General features: G+C 49.4%; 1 pseudogene across 1 annotated transcript; it reads right to left on the bottom strand.

The window, feature by feature from the left end:
- Positions 1-11,861: 11,861 nt before the first annotated feature.
- On the bottom strand, positions 11,862-19,482 carry LOC144173152 (eukaryotic translation initiation factor 4E-1A pseudogene; annotated as a pseudogene). The gene is made up of 2 exons (XR_013323167.1): positions 19,268-19,482; positions 11,862-12,943 (listed from the first exon to the last, which is right to left on the bottom strand). The product of XR_013323167.1 is annotated as a eukaryotic translation initiation factor 4E-1A pseudogene (transcript).
- Between the last annotated feature and the right edge of the window lie 4,063 nt (positions 19,483-23,545).

Raw genomic sequence — 23,545 nt, forward strand, 5'->3', positions numbered from 1 at the left:
AGCTCATGCGGGTTGTGCGTACAAATACCACATTCCCGTATTAGGGTTTTATGTTTGCACGCGTACTTTTATCTTATTTTAATTCTTTGTTCCAGCCTCCACCCACTTCCTCCACACCCTCGTCTTTAGGTTTCAATCTCCCCCAGATTTCTTTCACACTATTATTTTCGGTTTCCCCTGAAAACCTTACAGACCTCCGAAGCACACCGCATTGATGCAATAAAAAGCTGGGTGTAGGCCCGTTCGTCACAAGGCGTTTCGTCATAGGCCGGTTCGTAATAGGCCGTTTGGTCACATAGGATCATTCGTCATAGGACATTTTGTCTCTTAGGAAAGTTCGTCACAGGAATGGCAAAACAAAATTTGCAGCGTGTTTTTAGACGTAAGTGCGGATGGGGCATCACTCATTGTGGTTTGTACATGTTGCATAATGGTTGCTGAGTAAGACAGTGTAATTATAACTAATTTGCACACGTTGCTCTCACAAACTACGTGATTCTCGCAATGCTTTTTCAGCAATGTCGAGTTAAAACGTTTTGTACTATATCTTTCCCCAGCCGTGTGACATATTTCTTTTGGAAGGAAAAGTAAGATAAGAGAGCGTGTTAAACAAAAAAAAAAAATAATTACAACCACCACCTGCAAAAAAGCTAAAGAAAGGACTACCCGCCAACTGCGAAATGGTCAACCTGGTACGAATTATCAGAGTTTAAGCCACTAACACTCTCCCCCACTTCTTGACATGCGCCCAAAATGAAACTTCCAGACGAAATATCCAAGAACGAGAAACTACCCCTTTCCCTATTACGGGACCACTTAGAACCAGATGCCTCTTCAAACAGTTTTCCCATGACGAGTCGGCTTTGACGAGTGGGCATGCTCCCATGGAGGGTGCCGCAACACTGAACAGGGGGGGGGGGCGCGCGTTCTTTGTAGCCCCTCTTCCAAGAACTTCATTAGGCTACGCCCCTGCCTCACTTTTCTGTCCAGGGTTGTTGAACTCGTATCTTGATCCACCCAGCCCACCCTACTTGCCCACTCCGGCTTGCATTCTTTGCTGAACTTTCCCATATGTGGTGCCGAAAAGCGATAAAAAAAGAAAACCTGTGCCTCGCTTTTTTCTTTTGTGTCGAACCATTCTACCTTGACTTCGTGTAGCGCCAACAAAAACGACAAGGACAAAGGGGGCGACGGGTACAAGTGCTACACGAAGTCATGGATTACCGCTACCAACTAGCCCAAACCCAAACTCTAATAAGCCATTCTACCTGCTTCGCTGAGACCCACTTGCGTACAAAAAAAAAAAAAAAAAAGCACATGGACATTCGTTTTGTGCACCTGTGACAACTTTCCCATGTGTAGAACATTGACGAATGACCCTATGTGACCAAACGGCCTATTACGAACCGGCCTATGACGAAACGCCATGGGACGAACGGGCCGTATCCCGAAAAAGCTATTCGCACTTTCCAGCAACGGTGGCGCCGCCGCGCGCCTTTTTTCCGAAGCTGTTTGTAGATGATCGGCGTCCCGGGCGAAGGCAGCCGGAGTGTTCGGAAACGTGGGGATTGAGAACGTAAAACCAAAAAGCAGTCGAATGTGCTGTGTACCGCAGTATAGAAATCGCTCAGTGCCGGGAAAAGCCAGCGTTCACACCTTTCCTAGAGATAAAAAAAATCACGCCATATCCACGGAATGAATGATGATAAGTGGGGCGAAGCTCGAGAGGGGGAGATCATCGGTAACCGTAACTCTCCCGTGAAAGTTCGCCCATTACATCATTAAGAAAGACGTAAGACTGTGTGCGTACATTGTACAAATCAACTTTTATTTTCGGAGTCAATGCTCCCAGGCCCAGACCTGGTGAAAGTCCCCGCGCCATCGAGGACTACCCCGCACCTCCACCACAATTTGTCACGTAGGATGGGACACAACGGTAAAGAAATAACTTTTATTTAGGGCGAACTTGTGCCCGAACAAGACGAGAGGAAACGAGCAAAGGTCCTTGCGTCTCGTTCGATCTCCGAGAACGACTGCCTGCGTTCGTGGCGTGATCTCTTACGTGATCTACCCCTCGCAGTACACGTGCGCTCGCGCCTCCGTTGGCGAACACAGACAAGCTCGCGCTCCCGGTGCCGAGTTTGCGCTGCCGGTTGCAGCCGGTTCTTGCGCGTGCAACGCGGCCCACTTTGCGACATCTCCGAAAGCATGCGGCGGTCACGTACCACGAGACACAAGGGATGGACAGACCCATGGCTTTAGGAGCTTCGCCCCTAAAAGCCCGAAAGGTTTGGATATAACTATGCTTTGCATTGGAAAAGGTGTCAGCAACGCAATGGGGTTTGCAGTAGTCACTTCACGCAAGCTGACTTCTTCGGGAGCTATATCCGTAAGTTTAGTTCGCTCTCTAGTTATTGATGGTGTGTTTTTCGTGCATGTTGAGTGTGTCGTTTAGATGGTCTGCAGCCACTGAAACCGCGGTTGAAGAAAGGTGCCGTGCCGCCACATAACATTATATATGTGCACGCACGAGAAGAAAGTAAAGCCAAGAACCGAAAGGAGAACGTCATTGTTCTTTTATTAACGTGCTGGTTTTATAAAGGCTGCATTGCAGTTGCAGTTTCTGCTTTGTTGGGTTGTTTGTGCTTCGTTCTCTTTTTAGCATTTGTGTGATCACTGATTACCGTTTTGAACCTGCTGCTTCTTTTCTTTCTCAAAACCCCCCAGGAATGGGCGATGTAGGTATTTGTAAGAAACAAATAAATTTGTTACTGCGGCATCGTCGTTTCCGACAGCGTGCTGAAAGCACAGCACGGCTAATGTAACAGGCCCTGCCGTAGAGGCGTCAGCGTTTGATATTTAGTTCCGGTATTCTTATTATTACCTGTAACCTGCATAAACGCCGTTGGATCTTTCCTTGTAAAAACAGCCCAGAAAATTATAATTTACTCGCATTATTCGCACTTAACCCAACATAATTGCTCAGGTGGCAATAACAAAACGCTGTGCTCGGTTGCGTCTACCGAGCTCTGCTTGGCGCGTAATAAATATTCGTAAAGTGTGCTTGAATAATTTTACGAGCATGGATGGAAGTGTAGCCTCCTTTACCGAACCTGCAGTGCCAACAAATGTTCACGCAGTGCGGTTGGCTGGTGACGCCGTTCGGTTGCAGGCACAATCCCTCGATGCTCAGCATGTCGTCGGTGGCCTCCCTGATGCCGCAAAACACTTTGTGACTGGAGTTATAAACTGCTTCGCCTTCGACAAAGCACCTTCGTGTCTCATGGGCAAGGGAAAAGATGGTCTAAAGAGACACTAATGGGCCCGGATCGGCTTTTTCCTCCAGACGCGCGCGCTTACGCGGCTGAGGACACAATGACCAGTATCGTTGGGGCCTGTCACCCCCATCGAGGAACGGCTTGCGGGCTACACCCTTTCGCGCGTCGCTGTCATACCTACGGCGCCCCCTTTCCAGGAATCGCTCTTTATTCGTCTTCTGTCGCCCCATTGGCAATTATCTCTTCAAGTCGCGCATATCATGGACACCCCGGTCATACCTCGCTTTCTTCTATTTTAAGAAGAAAAAATTGAATAGGCTGGTTTGACGAGAGCTGCAACAGTCGTCTTCAAGTTTTCAACATCCAGTTTACACATTCGAGAAGCAAAAGTGACACCCCCTCTCTCTACCAAGGGGGCTGGTATCCGGCGGGACTCAGTCCTCTCCTCCCCCCCCCCCCCCCCCCCCGCACCCTTAGTAAGGCCACTGTAAGTGCGATCGTTGGTTAGTTTTTAAGTAGAACCGACACTGGATGTAACGAAGACAATATTGATTACATAATTTAAAGGCAATGTACACGCGCTTAAGCTAGCTCGTTTCCTTTCTTTTTTTCGCGGCGGTTTGGAGGGGAGGGGGGGGGGGGGGCGGAGGAGGAGTGATCGAAATGGACAGCAGCTGCGCCTTGCAGCGTTGGGTGAAGTGAAATCAAAGCGCTTCGTTAACGATTGAAGTATTAGGTTTGTTCACATGAATGTTAAAATAAAGCAAAAGGTTTAACGGAAGTAAATTAACAACGTTAATTTTTATCATCTACTACCGAAATAAAGTTTTACGCGCTGATGCTCCGCCTCAGTTTAGCGTTCGTTCCCGCGCACGGCGGCGCAGACACAACTCTCGAACGTAAAATCATACCAACCGACGAAATTGCAATATTAAAGCTAAACTGTTTAAAAGGATCCATGGGACATCCTGTACACCGAAATGTCCGCACCGAGACGTCCTACACCGAAAAGTCCGTGCACCAAAAAGTCCGTCCACCGAAATGTCCGTGCACCGAAAAGTCCGTGCATCAAAATGTCCGTGCACCGAAAAGTCCGTGCAGCGAAATGTCCGTGCAGCGAAATGTCCGCACCGAAACGTCCTGCACCGAAATGTCCTACACCAAAATATCCGGATCCCGTTCGATTCCCGGCCGCGGCGGCAGCTTTTCTCATGGAGGAGGAGGAGGAGGAACAAACGTTTATTTTTCATATTTAGAGCAGATGGGCGGCCGCCTTAGTCCAGGTAGCCGCGTGCTGTCGCTGCTCGGGTGGCCCGATGGATCAGGCTTTGCTGGTCCTGCAGGTCCGAGCTGGTCAGCGCGCATTCCCACTGCTCGGGAGTAGGTGTGGGAAGTGCGCTGCTACTTGAGCGGCACAGGCAGCCTCCTGGCAGCCGCGGCGGCATATTTTGCTCGTACGGGGCCGGCGCGGTCAGCCGCCCCCAGCGGCGGAGGTATCACAGAACGGCGCCATTACGGGCGAAAAATAAGCAATTCTGCCTACTTTTATGTTTGCCGATGGCTCAGCAGTTACAAAAACAAGTCTGTAACATCGCCTAAAAATAAATTATGTTGGTTTTCATGCGAATGTTCTTATGCAGAGCGCAGGCTGCGCTCTGAGAAGCCATCTGATCACCTCAACGCTTGGTTCCAGCATTTCTTCGCCAACAGCATCTGTCGGAGCATATGTTGGCTCTACAGTTTTGTGGCTGCCCTCGCACGCAGGAATGTCAGTAAAACCGAATTTCACTTCAGAAATTTGTGCGGGCACCTTTTTCGGGTGACGTGTACAGCAATTTCGATGTTCGACAGTTTCAATACGTTCGTCGTGCTAACATTTAGATAAGCGTTTTATTTGCTGTTGTGTGCCCTGCGTTGGACGCACAGATGGCTTATCCCACGCACACGGCAACTTCGTGGACAATTTCTGCTCGGCTGTCGTGGCTGCTGATGTAAAATCGCCGTCGCCGTGTGTTAGCCCCAGCCGCGGCAGACAGCCTTCCAGCAGCTTCCTCGAAAAAAAAAAAGCGCTTTGGGTTTGCCGACGAGCACAGAAACGAAGCAAGGGATTATGTACGTGAAATATCAACAAAATTCGAGAAATTTAGAGAATTTTACGTGTGTATAGATTCCTATGCCGCTTCTGTTCAACTTGAGGCTTTTAATTGCGGCCAGATTGGAGCTTGTCTGATTTTTTGTAATGTTGTTTGCTTTTCTGGTTTGTGGTATTTTGGAATCAATAAACAGGTGAGTGCGGCGAATTGGTTTTCTTTTTGTTCCATTAGTTCATTTCTAGCTCTATTGGTATTTTTAGTTTTAAACAAATAACATACATATACGTTGTTATACGGCAAATGTTTTAATAATTATGCCCTTTTGTGCGAAGGCAAGGCGTTTGGGATTTGGTGCGTATTAATATTTTTTTGTGTTGTTCGAGTTGCCTTTCCGGGTTCTTTATAATTTTGTTTTATTAATCGTGTGATTGTTGTGAATAGGAAGACTTCTCGGTATAGCAAGTTCATTTTTATTCTTTTTTCCTGTATGTATTTTTAACTTCCCTCGCCAAATGGTCTACAGTTACACTATTACGACGTGTTAACTTCGATCTCCCGTTGTGCGTTATGTGCAAATGCCAGGCATTACAAAGATTGGGCTCTGGGGTATTACCAAAAAAAAAAAATGCTGACGGATTAAAATTTACATTCCATATTCTTTGCTTACTCCCAGCCGCACTTGCATTTTAAACTATTCATTTGAATCACACCATGTTCCAGGGCTATATAGAGGGCCCTGTATCGGCCTGAATTTCTGCGTTGATGCCGAAGGCATGGTTGCTGGCGTCTGTATTTTTTTTGTGTTTTTGTTTTCTGCAAGTGAAGTAGCCTTTATTTTTTAGTCTTTCTCAGGGCTTCCTATTTATTCGAAGCGGCAGAACAGTTCACGCATGGCTCGCTCCGCGTAGTCACGCTGGCCCTGCGCACGGGATACGCGGACCGGCGAAGCACAGTACGAGCAAAAGATGCGGCGCGGATCGACAGGCGGCGCCGCTGGTTCAAATTCAGTGGCGCCACCATACCAGCGCACGAGGCCTTGGGCCTCGTCGTCGAGATTTCGAAGGAGCTTGTTGGTGATGCGATCGCGGCCAGGAGTTGTATTTCTAGTAAGCTTGGTGTGGGCCTGGCGTAGTTCCTCGGTGGTGAAGGGGTTGTCCAACGCGGCGTTAGTGGGACCTGAATATAGGACCGAAGTTGGCCTGGGGTAGGTTGTCTGGTGCCCAAAGAGGTGGCGAAAAGCAAAAACGCCCGTGTGTACGAGATTTCGGGGTACGTTAACGATCACCAGGTGGTCAAAATTAATCCGGAGCCTCATCGCCTGCGTTGCGTCGGCGCGTTAAACCCCACAATCAATCAATCAACCTTTCTCAAAACAGCTGCAGCTTCTACATCTTCTCAATGCAGATAAAGTTCGTACGGGTTGTGCGTACAAATACCACTCATTTCGGTATTCTGGCAAACCAACCTTCGCTTTATGTTTGCACGCGTACTTTCATCTCGTTTTAATTCTTTGTCCCAGCCTCCACTTACCCCCTCCTCAATCCCCGTCTATTTTCGGTTTCTCCTGAAAACCTTACGGGCCTTCGAGACGTCACTGCATTGATGCAAGAAAAAGCTATGATTCACCATGAGCTCGCACAACCTCTCTAATGGGCAACAAAAGGCCACCTGAAAAGCTGCTGTGGAAACAATGACCAGTATCGTTGAAGCATGTCGCCCCCGTCCCGGAACAAGCTTGCTGGCTACACCCTTCCGCGCGTCGCGGTCGTACCGATGCCGCCTCCTCTACAGGAATCGCTCTTTCTTCGCCTTCGGTCGCCCCGTCGGCAATTAACTCTTCAGGTCGCGCATATCGTGGGCACTCCAGACATACCTCGCTTTCTTCCATTATAAGAAGACAAAATTGAATAGGCTGGTTTGACGAGAGCTGCCACAGTCGCCTTCAAGTTTTCGACGTCGAGTTTACACAATGGGGAAGCACAACAAGGGGCTGGTAGCCCGTGGTGTTAAGCCCTCCCCCTCCCCACGTTTAGTAACGCCACTGTAAGTGCGATCGTTGGTTAGTTTTTAAGTATAACCGACACCGAATGCAACGAAGACGGGATTGATGGAGAAAATAATTAAAAGGGAATGCATCCGCGCTTAAGCTAGCTCGTTTCCTTTTTTTTTTTTTCGCAGCGGTTTGGCGGGGAGGCGGGGGCAGCAGCGTCTTGCAGCGTTGGGTGAAGTGAAATCAAAGCGTTTCGGTAACACTTAAAGTATTAGGGTTGCTCATATGAATGTTAAAACAAAAAAAACTAAAGCCGTTCCACTCAATGTGAAATCTGTCGGAAGTGCAGAGCAGTGAGCGCCGTAACTGGCTGTAGCGCCGTTCTCCGCTCACCGTTACCACCAAATGCAATTGCAATTTCCCGCCTTCGCAGTGCTCGCGCGCCCACTGCCTGAAACTGCGCCAGCGGCAGTTGTTCTCTTTGTGCTTTTCTCCCCGCACGTGCCGGCGTTGCGCTGCACATTTTGCGTTTACTATCGTAAAAACCAACCCAACGGGCGTCCTTAACCAAAGGAACGCGGGCGCTGTCGGTTAATTACGTATATTTTTCCTCAAATGTACCTATAGTTTTCTTTGCGCTAAACAACAGGAAGATGTATGACAAGCGCCAGCGTTTCACGAGTTTCGAACGCTTATGACTATATAAACCGCTTGGCTTTCGAAGCCTCTGGGGTACGCCGCGAACAACAGCGTTACCGCGGGACGCCGCCTTGGTGCGCTATACAGGGTGATCAAAGTTAAGTCGACAGGTTTTTTAAAAATTACGCGCTTAGATTTACGTGAAGACCACCTCTACAGTGAGGTTGTGCGCCCAGGGGGACATATAATTAGGGGGTAAATATTGATGTAGGGGGCCTAATTAACTAACATTGATTAATTCACTTTTTTGTGGCTACAGTAACCAGGCATGTTTGTATTGAAAAGTTACACGCAATCGTATTTCTACGCCGTTTCATTTGGCAGAATTCTTCTAGCGCGTCCGTACTACGAGATATTGAACTGCGAAATTTAATTGCCGCTCGCATGATTACGCATGGTAGAAGTCAATACCGGCCCATAGCTCCTCCCTTTTGTTCTGTGTTTCGATAGCGGTTCCGAGTACTGCAGATTGCGATAACGCCAGCCAAGACTGAATGGGTGCCAGTTATCACTTTTGCCTATGCCTCCACCCCGTTGTCGAACTAAACACCGTACACAGCAGGCACGTCACAAAACGGAGGAGCTTTGCGCCGGTCTTCACTTGCGCAATCATGCGAACGGCAATTAAACTTCGCAGTTTGATATCTCAGGGTACGGATGCGCTAGGACAATTCTGCCAAATTTAGGTTAAAATTTTGATTTTCCCGCTCAATCGTGCGTTTTCGTGGTCCCAAATGACATCACAGGAACCGACCGCTCTGCAGCCTAGAGTACCTTCATTCACGCATCCGCCGTACAGGGTAGAGACACGTATACGCTGGCGCCGCCATTTTCGGTTGCTCGCTCGCCGCCGAAGCAAGTCATTGTGTCAAAACCGCGCTAAAATTATCGCCGCAACGCGGTTTACTGAAGAAGTTTGAATCATATTGTCTGTTTCGCGTTGCTAGGTCTCGTGGGAAACGAAAAGAATAACGCGTTGGCCCGTTGGCCCAATTGCGGCGGCACGGGACCGTTCAAAGGTTGTCTCCACCCTGTACAGCGATGTTGGTTTGTTCCCGCGTTTCTTTACGTTCCGTAACCTAGATGGCGCCACCATACCGTGGCAAGCGTTTGGTTTGTTTTTGCCCGCATTTAAACCTGGCTTGTTTTTGTTCTGGGAGAAAGTATTCGTTCCCTGAAACAGTGCTCGCTCGACAAATGGGGTCACGTAAGACACCGTTGCTTGCGTCAATCGGCCAGTGTCGTCTGAGACAACCCCAAGCCCCGCAGTGCTGTGCAGCTAAACCAAGCATGCTGTGCGCAGTACGAACAGCAGAACGCATCAGTACTTCTATGTTTACATGTGCTTTCGTAACTTCCACTGTTTGTCCCGTCATTCTTATTGCTTTGTAAAGAATGTGCCCTAAATTTAAGCGCAAATCGCTCGTTCGTCTAGTTTGTAAGCTCTACCTAATTTGCGTCTGCTTCTGCCAGCCTCCGCCAATCGCAGAGCTTAGCTCATGTGACATCATAGGTTCTGTTGCGGGAAATGAGCTGGTGGGTCGCATGACCATTCCCGTTTTTCCTAATTATGTAGCTTATTTGAGCGAAGTTTACGTTAAAAGTGGTGTCAGTATGATTCTAACGAGACAATCTTTTGAATGAACCAAACTTGTGTTTTCTCTTCATGGCTCCTTTAACGATCAAGCTCCAAATAAGGTTGAGCAGGTGGAGCACGGTATCAGTATAGGCTGGCTGGCCGAAAGATGAATTACTTTCGAAGTTCCTTTTAGACGTAAGCATCTTAAACACTTTCTCGGTTATTAGGGTAAATTTAAATCTGCCTAACGCGAAGAGGTATGCCATCAGTCCCGTAAGGTAGCTTTTTGTGGGGACGAGAGGAACGTTCCGGAGAAGTTACTCCACCTACCGCTCAAGAATGTCAACACTCTCATCTGCCTCCGTGTCGATAACTTTTCTTTAATGCCATGGTCATGGACCGTGGTGAGACATCCCAATTCAATGACGTCGCCAGGCCCGACGTCTTGATTTGCACTCCGCATGGTATGCGCGGCAATGACCGGCTAACTGCCTGGAAGTGGCCTTCCTTTCGGAATTTTGTGGCAACGCACTCTCTTGCTGAACAAGAAGCCCTCAGATGGCTTTCGTTGCCGCACAATCCACACAGTTGGGTGGGCCTTATCTCGTTGACGCTGCGGTCTCCGAAGCGGCTGGGTGCGTCTGCGAGTCGTAGCAGGAAGGGGGCGATTTCACTACAAGGCGTCCATGGACTACGTTCCGTCATACTAGCTTGCATGCGGGAAGGTCTGCGTGCTTCTGCTGAATCTTCTGAGTTTCGTTTTTCAATTCGATTTCATGTCGGCAGCGAGCTAGAATGCATTCATTAAGGGGTTTATGACGACTTCTTTTTGGTTCAAATATACCTTGTCGGAAGAACACTCGGGACAGTTTCCATGTGACCTTCTGTGAAATAGGCAACATATTGAGGATAACAGAAAAAAAGGTTGCGTCTCAACACAAGTATTCGGGCATTTGAGTTGAGATGGTGTGCATCTAGCTTACATGATTGGCTGACGCCGGTAAAATTAACCGAATATGTAAATAGTTCTGTTGGAATGAGGAGAGCTCATAGTGTTTCAAATAAAACACAGCGCTTTTTCCAGCGATAAGGCGACAATGTGGCTACAGTTAAGCTAATTTAATAGTTATCTTTGCCTTATCATAAGCATTTAGAATTTGCGAAGCTTCATCTTTGTCCGGGTCGTCTAATAATTTACGCTTGTTTTTTGCTTTTGAATTTTCTTCTTGGGAAGATGTCGCATTGTGTATGTCGCAGCATGGGTCTTATCGCTATGATTGCTTCAACCGAGGCAAAGGCCTCTTGCCACTCTTGAACTATGTGTGAATGATAATGTACGTTGTTGAACTTTCGCTAGTGTACCCTTTCCTGCCGAAGCCTTTGTTAGGCTAGCAGTATGTGCGAAATAAAAAAATAAATGTGAGAAAGCAACAAAAAAGTTGTGTCTACTTTCAGCTAACAGTCAAGCTTTTGTAGCTTTTCCAAGTTGGTTTTTGCTGATTGCGGATTCCACGTCCTCACCTGTTCCTGGGAAAGTGAGGAGCCAACCTTATATTACTCTTCGAAATCCTTATCTTACCTTTACTGTCACGACCACTTCAGAGTAATCACGGTCTCGCAGGAAGCTTGTCAAGATGTGCAATAAGATCTGCTTCCTCTCACTCCTGTACACGTTACCGGAGAGTCCACTCACGTATTTCAACAGTGCTACATCATATAGGAGGCCCCTGGTAAGCATAGGCTGGCAGGCAATGAAGAGGTACACCGCCGGATCGAGAAGTGAGACCCCGGGGCTTTGCCCCCCAGCTCCTTCTCCCACCTCGGACCGCGAGCTCCTTAGCGATATTCTCACACACCACAAGACCTCTTGCCGCAACACCACCCGTCGATCACAAAGACTGATGCAATCATTTTCCGCTATCTTCACAAGTGCACCTTCCTCACAACACTTTGGTACATGGTCTTCACCACTCACTCACCACATGCAAGTTTTGCTCAGAAAGAGGTACCCTTTTTAACATATCACGTGGGAATGATCCCACACACCCCACCTCCCTCCCATTCCCCACCACTTTCCCTCATAGCGGGCGCCACAGCTGACTAAATCTAAAACTGGCTGCCAGCTTGACCAGGTGAGAGGGGCCTGAACGGCCAGCCCCACCTATGCACTCCGAGACTGAGGACTTCTTCTGGTTCATTTGCGGACACGGAGACAATTGAGCTTCAAATAAAGTTTATTCGATACAAGAAAAGTCAAAACATTTCTTAACGCGTTACTCAACAGAGAGCGCCTCGCACGATCAGTGAAGACCTTGTTGTAGTCCTCTGCTATAAAGCTACGTGCCAACCCCGCTGCTCTTGAGACGCCCTCAAGCCTTGTACTTGGCTTTGATCTCGGCCCCGTGCTCCGTTCGCATAATGTCGGCGTGGGAACGGTACGGGATCACGTTCCGAGGGTGCAGCTTGAGCCTCTCCTTTAGCGTGCGGCCGATCACGAGGTTAGCGACCTCGCGGCTGCTGTCGGTCGTCCAGACGGCGATCTTGTCCTCCTTGGAGCGCACCTGGACCACGGCTCCACACACGTCCCCGCTGTGCTCGCCGAACGCCTCGGTGATCAGGCACAGTAGGACCTCGAGCCAGTCGTTGTCCACGTTCCTCTGGCTGCGGGCCACGGCGAAGAGCCAGTGGCCGCCGTCCCTATTGCGGCTGTCCTTCCACGAGGGTTCGATGCCGTACCGAAAGAGGGCGTAGTCGCAGCCCGGGCGCAGGTTGCTGGCTGGCTCAATGTATTGCTTAAGGGCCCAGAAGTCCTCCAGGGTCTGGAACGAGGTCACCTCCATCATGTTCTCCTCCCAGCTGCGGTGCTCGTCCTTGCGGCAGAACCACAGGCTCCAGCGGTGCTTCAGCGGCCGCTTATGCAGCGACCCTGGCGCGACGATGGGGGACATGTATTGCCCTTCTCGTGGACGTGCTGCCGAAGCTGTAGACGATGTCTGGGTGCCATCCTGGCGCTCGGCTGTTTCCTCAGCCATCGCCGCCACGGCCCCGACCGCCTCCTGGTGACCGGCTTCCGCACCCAGGAGCTCGAGTCGCTCGCCACTTACACCCTCAGCCACCGACTCTGTCAGCTTGTTCCTTCCGACTTCCGCTAGAACGGACTCGAGTGGCTGGTTGTGTCCGTCTTGCGCTGAAACTCCCGGCTCCGGCTTATTCTGCTGAGCAGTCCGAGCCTCTTTGACCAAGTCCGGGAACCTGTCTTTCGCCTCCATCTTTAGGCTGCGATGTGAGCACGCAAATGGCGACCCTGCGTTCGTGCAAATCGGACGATAAGTGAGAAAAAATATCGCGAACATTCACGCACTATCAGTGACACAGGCAATGGTAATGCAGTGTGCTTGGTGCGGTGAATGTCTCCACGATTTACAGAGCTAGTTTACCACATTTCTCACAGATCCACGCGTTAATTTCCTTATACCCAGGAAAAGGCGCCTAAGAAAAACTTCGACGATTTGAACTTACTTATAGGGCCACTTATTTTGTTTTTTTCCGCTGTTCTGGCCTTTTAGGCTAGCATTGGGATACTGGTCAGTCATTACATGTTCCTTTACTATTAATGTTACATTAAGCCAATTGAACAGCCTGTTATCTGGTTCAATTCGAAAGTCTGTAAATCAGACCACGGATGAGGAATTGGCCGCCATCCCGGCAATGGAGCGTCTCACACCGCGGCTCGCGATCTGATAGATGGAACTATTGCCGAAGGTGGCCAATGTGTACTCCCTCAAGATCAACGCCACCCACTGAGTGGCTACACAGAAATTCTCGACCATTACAGGCAAACTCGTCGCAGCGTCCCACCACCACAATGGCGCCTCACCAGAGACGAAGCTACAACTTCGCGGCGGATCCACATATGAATGCCTACCAACATCCCAACAACCTTCCCTAGACGTGTGCTCACTGTCCCCAGCCACCCTCTACCATATAGCATTGGAGTGCCAACGTACTGCATCCCAACCCCACCTTCGAGCAGTGGAGGGCTTCCCTGGCCAGCCCAGACCCGGATACCCAGCTTAAACTGATGACCCGAGCAAGGACAGCCAGCTGAAGTCAAGGCATCCCCGACTAGGGATGCCTTCTACGGGGCGAGGCCCATAGTCTGCTCGATAAATAAAAATAGTTACTTTCTCTCTCTCCCTCCAATATAAATTGCCATTAATACGCGTATCTTCAAACACGTACACAATACGAAAATTAGTTCAGTGAAAAGGTCTGGTGAAATTTAGCTACATTACTATAAATAGTGCAAAGCTACACAGTGTGCTATATATAAAATGATTATAAAATGATTAGCCGATTATAAAATAATTAGCAAAATCGCGTTAGCAAGAAAGCTATGAGTGCCGTAAATATTCTCGATTGTTTGATATTCAAAATTCATGGACATAGTACTGTCAACAGTAAGCCTAATAAGGTCGTGCATATTAACCCTGACAGGCAGCTTAGGACGTATAGATCACGCTCAACTTGCCGAATTTTTAATATTGAACGCCAAATAAAGTGGAAAGAATTGCAAAAATCCAGATTTCATAGCAGCTATACTCAACACGAGTCGGCTGCAAAAGAAGCACCTTTTTGAGCAAAAAATTCGCTTCCACATCAGCGCCCATCGTGAGACCAAAACCAAAAAGGTCGAAGTATAGCGCCATTTCCCTTAAACTAAATTCCAACTAAATAATTTAGAAGCACTAAATATATTACGAATTAAAAGGTGTTTGTAACCAAGGGATCACTCGGAAATTGTAATTCCCTAGGAGGAATCGCCGGGGACAGCATGAGCCCACATAAAAATGATTTATGAAACCAATTTGATAGTAGAGCTCCTAAAATTTTAAGTGCAGAGCACTTTAGGGGCTCGCCTTGTCATCGTAGCTCACTCGCTGGACCCAAGTAGAGCTACACGGCGTTCCATCGTAGCGGCCGTCGTCGCGGCGAAACCCAGAGGCTTCGAAAGCCAAGTGGTTATATAGTCATAAGCGTTAGAAACTCATGAACCGCTGGCGCTTGTCGTACATCTCCCCGTTGTTTAGCGGAAAGAAAACTGTAGGTACATTTGAGGCAAAATATGCGTAATTAACCGGCAGCGCCCGCGTTCATTTAGGAGCGCTCGTTGGGTTGGTTTTTAGGATGGCAGTCCAGCCATGTTTAAGAGCTTTTCGGGCAACAATCCACGAGGAAATGCATTACTTTTTTTACAGGACGCCGCCGGTACCACGAAGAAAGCTTTCGGTTTACAATGATTATTAATAGTGCTACTCTGAGCTCGCATGGGATTTATTTATTTTATTATTTATTTGTACATGCTGCCAATCCAATGAGGATTATCGCAGAAGGGCAATACAGTCAAGTACGTATACATCTGTTTGTCAAACAAAAGAAACTGAATTGAGTATTGTTACAGAACGCACTTACGTTGTTTAAACGAGTGCATGCAGAATGCGAACAGCAGGCGAACATTAACACACTTCCCATGATGCAGCTGAGTTCAACAACAAAGTTTTGATAAAAACGTGTAAAAACATGTCAAATATCTAACAAGTGTAGAAAGGTCGCTACGGTAAGCTTAGGAAGCAGTTCAGAACAGATGCATCCAACTTGTTTATGTTTGGTTAAAGTGTGTTTCTGTATCACCGGAGCCTTTTAGACTGTCTGAGTGAAAACTTCCTGTTTACGTACATTTAGACACACTCGCCCCCACCGTTTTGTGCTGCAGAGCAAACTTTCGCAATTAAAAAAAAAAAGCGTGTTTCTACTAGTTCTAAGAATTTATGTAAGGATGAACTGCTAGTGATCGATGAATCACGGCTGTTCCACTCCTTCACGGCACGAAGAAAAAATGAGTATTTTAAGCACCCGGCGCGAAATGAGGGTTCAATTAGAGTTAATGAGTGCTTGTGACGTGTGTCTGGTTTTTGAAAGGGAGAAATATTTGGAAGTGTCGATATTTAGCTGGTTGTGGATAAACTGGTACATAAGTTTTAGTCGAGCGGCTAGGGCTCAGTTTTGTTAAGTGGGTATGCCTGCATTCCATTGTAGTTCCGAGGGGGAGTCGGTTCTCTTATGTTTATTGAAGATGAATCTGATTGCTCTTCTTTGAGTGAGTTCTATTTTAGTTTGAAGTTGGTTGGTGTATACGGGAACCAGATGTAGTTCGCGTATTCAAGGACCGATCGGACAAATGTTTTATATGCTAACAACTTGATATGTGATGGGGCGGAACCGAGGCGTCTTTTGAGGGAGGTGAGCCGCCCGTAGGCGGAGGACGTGACGTGCTTTACGTGGGTGTCCCACCTAAAGTCGTGAGTAATGATTAGGCCAAGGTATTTGTGTCTACACAGGGGGATAATATTTATATTGTATGTAAAAGTATATAGACGGCTGTTTCTTTCTACTAACGGTTAATACCGCACTTTTTTTTTCACGTTTAGCGCCATCTGCCTGTCTCTACACCATTGTGACACTGCGCCCAAGGCTATATTTAACACTTTGTGATGTTCAGCTGAGTTTATCTCCCTATAGATAATGCAGTCATCTGCAAAGAGTCTGATGTTGATTTTAATGTTTAAACAAGGGTATAGCGCTACCACCACGTTATATCCGCACGCGGCTTGGCACTGGCGGAACACTTGTTATACGTGCCTCACGACAAGTGACCATGAGGGCAGGTGAACAGAATGGCAGCACCTAGTAAGCTGCGGGGTGTGTCACCAGTCTGCCCGTCAAAGTAATTCGCGCAAAAGACGAAAAAACGAACGAAAGCGAAGACAGAGGCAGAATGCAGCAGTGAGATCATAATTATCGTCCGGTTTTCCCCTTCAAAGAACGTACTCAGACCTAAGTGCCCGGAAAATATTTTAGCAGCTCCCTATCCCTTCCTTGATCTAGCGATTCAATCCCGGAATAATACTCCGAAGGAAAAAAATACGCTTCCAGAAACTACATACTGCCTCCACCTATCGTTTTCTATTTTCCATCAGCGCGCCATTAGAAACGAAATACAAGTGAAGCTGATTTTGTTTATGGGTTCAAATACACGGCGCTAGGCAGGCGCCCGATTTTCAGTTGCAACGGACGCCCAAACACGGTCATATGACAACTTCAAAATAAAATCGATTCGTCTTCATGATAACCCACTCAAATCTCGCCGCGGTGCACCCGAAACAAGTGGACACTCACTGGCAGAACCCCCAAGAGAAAAAAAAAAAATCCGATAGGCACTACTTATGGGTTACGGATGCGAAACCGCGAATGTCCAGTTGAACGCCTGAGATGCGTTGAGATCCTCTGCGTTGCGCTTTCGAATGGCTTCCATCTGTCTCCTCTACGCGTGCATCGCACCGCTGCTCGTTCATACCGCCGTGTATATTTAGTGAGAGAGTTGACACGGACGGTGAATCTCGCTGCTTGTTCTTCACCACCTTCCATCTGCTGAGATGAGTTTCAGCTTGCGTGCTGGAACGGCGCGAAACGGGTCGCTTTTCCATTGGGAGCGGACGCCGGCTTCGCAAAGCTCGCGACATTGCATACGCCTCGTACGACAAAACCTTGCAAAGGAGCCGCTCTTTTTTAGGCTCGAAGCTCCTTAAGTCATGGGTCTGTCCATCCCTTGTGTCTCGTGGTACGTGACCGCCGCATGCTTTCGGAGATGTCGCAAAGTGGGCCGCGTTGCACGCGCAAGAACCGGCTGCAACCGGCAGCGCAAACTCGGCACCGGGAGCGCGAGCTTGTCTGTGTTCGCCAACGGAGGCGCGAGCGCACGTGCACTGCGAGGGGGAGATCACGCAAGAGATCACGCCACGAACGCAGGCAGTCGTTCTCGGAGATCGAACGAGACGCAAGGACCTTTGCTCGTTTCCTCTCGTCTTGTTCGGGCACAAGTTCGCCCTAAATAAAAGTTCTTTCTTTACCGTTGTGTCCCATCCTACGTGACAAATTGTGGTGGAGGTGCGGGGTAGTCCTCGATGGCGCGGGGTCTTTCACCAGGTCTGGGCCTGGGAGCATTGACTCCGAAAATAAAAGTTGATTTGTACAATGTACGCACACAGTCTTACGTCTTTCTTAATGATGTAATGGGCGAACTTTCACGGGAGAGTTACGGTTACCGATGATCTCCCCCTCTCGAGCTTCGCCCCACTTATCATCATTCATTCCGTGGATATGGCGTGATTTTTTTGCAGCGGACGCCAGTTCTTTCGCTCAATATGTCATTAAAAAAGTGCGTAACAAGTAGACGCAAGCAGACGCCCCCGCAGATCGGTCAAACTTGGGCACGTGCTCACCGACGCCAAGTGACACGAACTCCCGCGGGGTATATAGTCCAGCCATCAAACTGGCGACTGCATTTAAAGTGCTCCACGAAGCTTGCCAAACTGTGCACAATCATCCCGAAATGTTTGGTCGGACCCCTCTTGCACGCGTCCAACCCTGCAGTGGGCACAACATCGCAGGTTAGGATTGATTCTACCGCATGCTTTCGGAGCTCTCGCAAAGTGGGCCGCGTTGCACGTGCAAGAACCGGCTACAACCGGCAGCGCAAACTCGGCGCCAGTAGCGCGAGCATGTCTGTGTTCGCCAACCGAGGCGCGAGCGCACGTGCGCTGCGAGCGGGGAGATCACGCAAGAGATCACGCCACGAACGCGGGCAGTGTGTTCTCGGAGGTCGAGCGAGACGCAGGGCTCCTTTCTCGTTTCTCTCGTCTTGTTCAGGCACAAGTTCGCCCTAAATAAAAATCCTTTCTTTAAACCACTGTGTTCAATCCTACGTGACAATTGATTGTCGAGTTTAACACGCAGACGCTACACAGACGATGAGGCGCGCCGTAGTGGAGTGCTCCGGATTAATTTGGCCACCTGGGGATCTTTCTCAAAAATCTCAAACACACGGGTGTTTTCGCACTTCGCCTCCATCTGAAAAGTGGCCGCCGCGGCCGGGAATCGAACCTGCGTCCTTGGGCTTAGCAGCACAAAGTCTTAGCCACTGAGCCACCGCGGCGGGTATACCTCTCAAATTCACCAGCCGACGTCGCTCACTAAAATTTACGCCCTATCCATGCATTTTAATGCACATCTCAGAATGACGCGGCATCGATTCATTTGCGACATCCTCCATTCTTTGCGCACCTGGATAAGACGACGCCATTTCTTCGTAAACGCGCCACGTGTTGACCCGAACCTATGGCGCTCAAACGCGGTCCCCGCAGAAAGCGGTGGAGCGGCGTTCCACCCGCCGCGGTGGCGCAGTGGCAAAGAAGCTGTGCTGTTGAGCCCAACGACGTGGTTTCCATCCCAGCCGCGGTGGCCGCTTTTCGAGTGGAAACGAACAGGGAAAACACCCATGCGTCCAGATATCGGCGCATGTTAAAGACCGAAATTAATCCGGAGAGCGTTCCTCCAATACACGGCGCGCCTCATAGCCTCGATGTGCGCCCTACCCAGGCGAAGCTGCGAAATCACCCTAAATTTTTTTTTTTTGTGTAATGGCGTCTCCCCACATTAAATCCTACAACGGTACCGACGAAGCTGGCTTCAGCAGAAATCACGGAAAGCACGATCAAAGCAAGCAACTCACCTTCTGGCTGCAGTGTTCCTCGAGTCCAACGAAGGTACGGGAGATGAGTGACCGCGCTGGCAGCACCAAGAGCATGCACAATACTGCCGGCACAGGAAGGAGGGCGCGTCGGTTTCTTCTCGTACTTCTGAGCACGCGACAGTTGGGCCAATCGCGTCACGCCACCGCTGCACTCCACTCCCTTCGCGAAGCTTCGCGAAGCAGACGCCGAAGCAAAGCCCAGGGCCGTTTTTTTTTCTTTTTTATTCGGAGCACTTCCAAACAACAACCACCTCCTTTCCTAGGCCACTGGCCACCCCTTTTCTCAATGAAGATTTACACGCACATACATTCGGAGCACGCGGCACAAGCCCGGGATCGCGCGCTGGGGAAGGGAAACAGAAGAGCGGGAGGAGGGTAGGCCGCTGCCGCACGTGCAATACGAGTCGCCTTGAGATGTGAAACTAGCGCAAATTGTAGTCCGGAGTCCCCAGGCCATGTTTCGACCACTCTAGGCGCGTTTACGCGATTTTATTTAGTAGAAAAACTAATTCGAAAATGCTGTCCTCCTCTCTTTACGCTCGCCCATTTTCTGTGGCGTTTTCGTGTGACGTCAGGAGGGGATGAGCTGGCAATTGGCTGGCTGCGCTACTGCACGGCTCCCCGGCCTTCAGACAGAGTCAGTCGGCCCAGCGTTTCGTCCGCCGGCCGCCGGCGGGTCGTCGCAATCAAGGAGGTTAAAAAAAATTGCTTGGTCGCAATTCGTTCGCTTAGTTGAAACGAAGCCAGGACACGTTTGTGAATGGAAGAATGTGCCTTTCTTTACTTGGTTTGTTTGTACACTGTATCTAGCTCCAAGTCAAGGTCGCTTCACACAGGCGCTGCACAAGCGCACATGCGACGCTTCGCTGACTGGTACGCCAGTAGGAAAAGATAAGGCCTCTTGAAGGCGGGAGAAGAGTCAGCGAAGTTAATATAGGTACTAAATAAATAAAATCAACTGATATTTTTACCGTACAGCGTAAAACTAGGGCGCGGGAAGCACTTTTTTGCGCTGGGCGAACAAGAACAGCGGTCAGCAGCACGACTACGCATCTGCGAACGCTTTTCCGTCTACGAAATGCAATTGCTAGACGTGAGCTACTGTGGAAACTCGGGCGACGCTTACTGCACGAGCGCAGTACAACAAATAGTCACCTAAGCTGCTTGAAATGCCAAAACTAAATTAAAGTGTAAACCGGTTGTGCAATATATACCCTATATTAGGAAGGTCTGCGTATCCGGCTTCGTGGCCGAGTGGGCTGAGGCGTTATGTAGTTCATCGCAAATGTTTTGCAAGTCACGAGTTCGAATCACCGCGGGTACGTGCTTTTTTTTTTTTGTAAGTTAACTTTTTTGTTTTCCGCCGATGTTTTCTATATTGAGTTCACCTTTTTTTTGGGCCGCAACATTCATGTCTACACGAACTAGTTCACAAAACACGCGCAGGCTGGCACTGGCGCGCTAGCGAGTTCTCGTTGGCGTGCTGTTGCCATAAGCACCGACTGCTTGCAGGCAGTGGGCACAGGCCAGAATGAACAGACCCTTGGCCTGGTGCGAACACGCTTTTTACGATACAGGCATGAGGGAGGCAAGCTCCAAATATGGGGGAAAAGCGCATGACATTTGGGCGTCTGCGGGTACGCGGAGGGCGTTCATGCACTGCGTAGGTCTCGGCTAGTGAATGCTACGACTACAAGCCGTCCTGGGAGGGTTATCTTGTGCATTTTACAGCCGCCAACATGGCAGAAGCGCGGTACGATGATTACTGAGATATTGAGAATGCCCATCCAACAACACCATTGGTTATGTTTTACAGAATCGAAACCGAAACCGAAACTTGTTTGATTGCTAACCTTGGGCATCGTCCAATCACGGCGCCCCTCCTCTCAACGTCACAGCCTTAGTTGGTGCGGCCGCCGCAAACCGCGCATGGTAGTTTTTCTTCTTTCGCGCTTTGTAAAATAATTACCGATTTGTCAACCGGATAAACGATGAAAAGTGTGCTAATTTGAGCCAGTCTACGCAGTGCAAGCAAAAACGGGAGCTTGACAAATTCACTTCAGTGTCCCTTTAAGCGCCCGATGGGGTGGCTCCCTCTTCACGGGTTCCATATGCTTCCAGGGCCGCCTGGCCCCTGTGGATCAGTCGATGACGAGAGAGCGGAATGAGCTCCGGAGGGCGCTGTCCAGGGGGCTGAGCAAGTGGTGACGGGCGCTGCCGCAAACGCTAAACGCCCCCCCCCCCTTCCCCTTGAAAAAAAAAAACATCTCCACGCCTTTTTCCGCGCCCATCATGCCCTGTACGCTAAAGACATCATCTGGCAGGGCACATGTTACAGATGTTTGCCAACCAATAGCTTGTATTCAATGGCTAGGCATGCATCCAGGCAACCGTGAGAGTGCGCCCGTGGCCTCCGCGATCGGCTACCGGCGGCGCGCCGTTGCTTTTTGCCGCCGGCAGCAAATCGCGGAGGCCACGGTGCGCCGTCACTGGTTACGTCGGGCTCCGCGAGATGGCGGTACTTGTCTAAGCAAATGATTTGCGTTGGACGTTCCAAACTCTATCCCAACGAACGCAAAGTAATGGCTCGAGTCCAATGTGAGTGCGATTAATAGCATCTCTGTTGACACCACCGTTGAGAATCGGGTTGAAACGGAGCAGGCGACGCACGCTGGTGTTCTTCTTTTCTTCGGCGTGCGGGCGCAGTGGCATAAGCCGCGCCATGTACGTGGCGCTCCGGCCATGTCTGTGGCCGTTTCAGTGTTGCCAAGCGAAGAAATTAACAGCTAAACTTTTTAATGAAAACCTCCTATACGCCTCCTCAGTGGGCCTCAGAAATGTGATCTCATCATTGTTCGGAAGCATTCTCCAGCCTCTATTCACGAAACTATGCAAGTCACTCTTGATTTTCACTCTGTATTCTTGATTGATTGTTGGGTTTAACGCGCCGATGCAACGCAGACGATGAGGCGCGCCGTAGTGAAGGGCTCCGGATTAATTTTTACCACCTGTGGGTCTTTAACCTGTGCCGAAATCACGTACACTCAGGCGTTTTTGCTTTTCGCCTCCATCAGAAAAGCGACCGCCGCGGCAGGGAATCGAACCCGAGTCCTCGTGTTCAGCAGTGTAACGCCTTAGTCACTGAGCCCCCGCAGCGGGTACTCTGTATTCTTGGCTTGATTATTGAGTGCAACACTGGCAACAACCTAACCATCGCTCATCTCCCTACCAGCATGCAATCACGTTTCCCACATTCTCCGCCGCAATTCTGACACTGGGTCATGAAGAAACAGAACCTCACCTGACTCATTCGTGCTCTGCTCACCCTATACCCAACAATATGCATTCCTCAACACACCCAGACAGACGTCATATGCTAGTAGCCAAACCCACCAAAAGGCATTTGGCAAATGCCCCGGCATCTCGTGTACAGATGCACTCGTTTACCCTACCCCGTGCCGACATCTGCAGTGGTCACTACTCAAGATAAGACTACGTTCCCCTCAACGCCCCCTTCACCTGGGTCACCAAAGAATTCACTTTAGCTCTGGTAATCACTCAAACAAGGTCCCCGATTCCGGTATTCCCACGCTCCCTGCCGTATAGCTTCTTGTCGGGTAAGGTGGCCCCAACTACTCAGCCATCTAACCTCCAGCTACTCAGCCATCTAACCTCACCCTGAACATTGACCTTGTCACACTTCACTGGAGGGCAACAAGTATTCCCACCATAAGGCCGGCGTTTTTCTTCTTCTCAGGCTACCGATGACGATTTGGACACTCCACCCCTGGTCACTTTCCAAGACATCACACGGAATTACCGCGCCCTGAGAGAATCACTCTCGCCTCACCATCCTCGCCTACTCAAACACAAAGAAACTACTCTCCGTCGGGTTCACACCAACACTTCGCCTTCCCCCACCTGGCGTCACCGCTTTTACCAAACCCAACGTCCCGCAGAATGTAAATTTTGACCTCAGCCAGGCACCCTAACCCACGTCGTCATCGGGTGTGCTCATCACCCAGCCCTCCCCGCTCTTGTCTCCCCTATTTCCCCACGCGAGTTGTGGGTGAAGCTGACCTGGACACCCAGCAACCACTAATCTCGAGGGCAAAGATCACAAAATCGTCACTTGGGCTCCTGGAGTGAGAAACCACACCCGTTTCTCTGCGAGATAAGGTTAGGTCCATCTGGGCTTTCGCCTTCGCATTCTTAGAAGGTTCTAAGCATCCTTCATAATTTTTTTTGCAGTCTACT

Source organism: Haemaphysalis longicornis, unplaced genomic scaffold (genome assembly GCF_048455015.1).
Source record: "Haemaphysalis longicornis isolate Haplotype H1 unplaced genomic scaffold, Haemaphysalis longicornis Haplotype H1 scaffold_1, whole genome shotgun sequence".
Taxonomy (NCBI): domain Eukaryota; kingdom Metazoa; phylum Arthropoda; class Arachnida; order Ixodida; family Ixodidae; genus Haemaphysalis; species Haemaphysalis longicornis.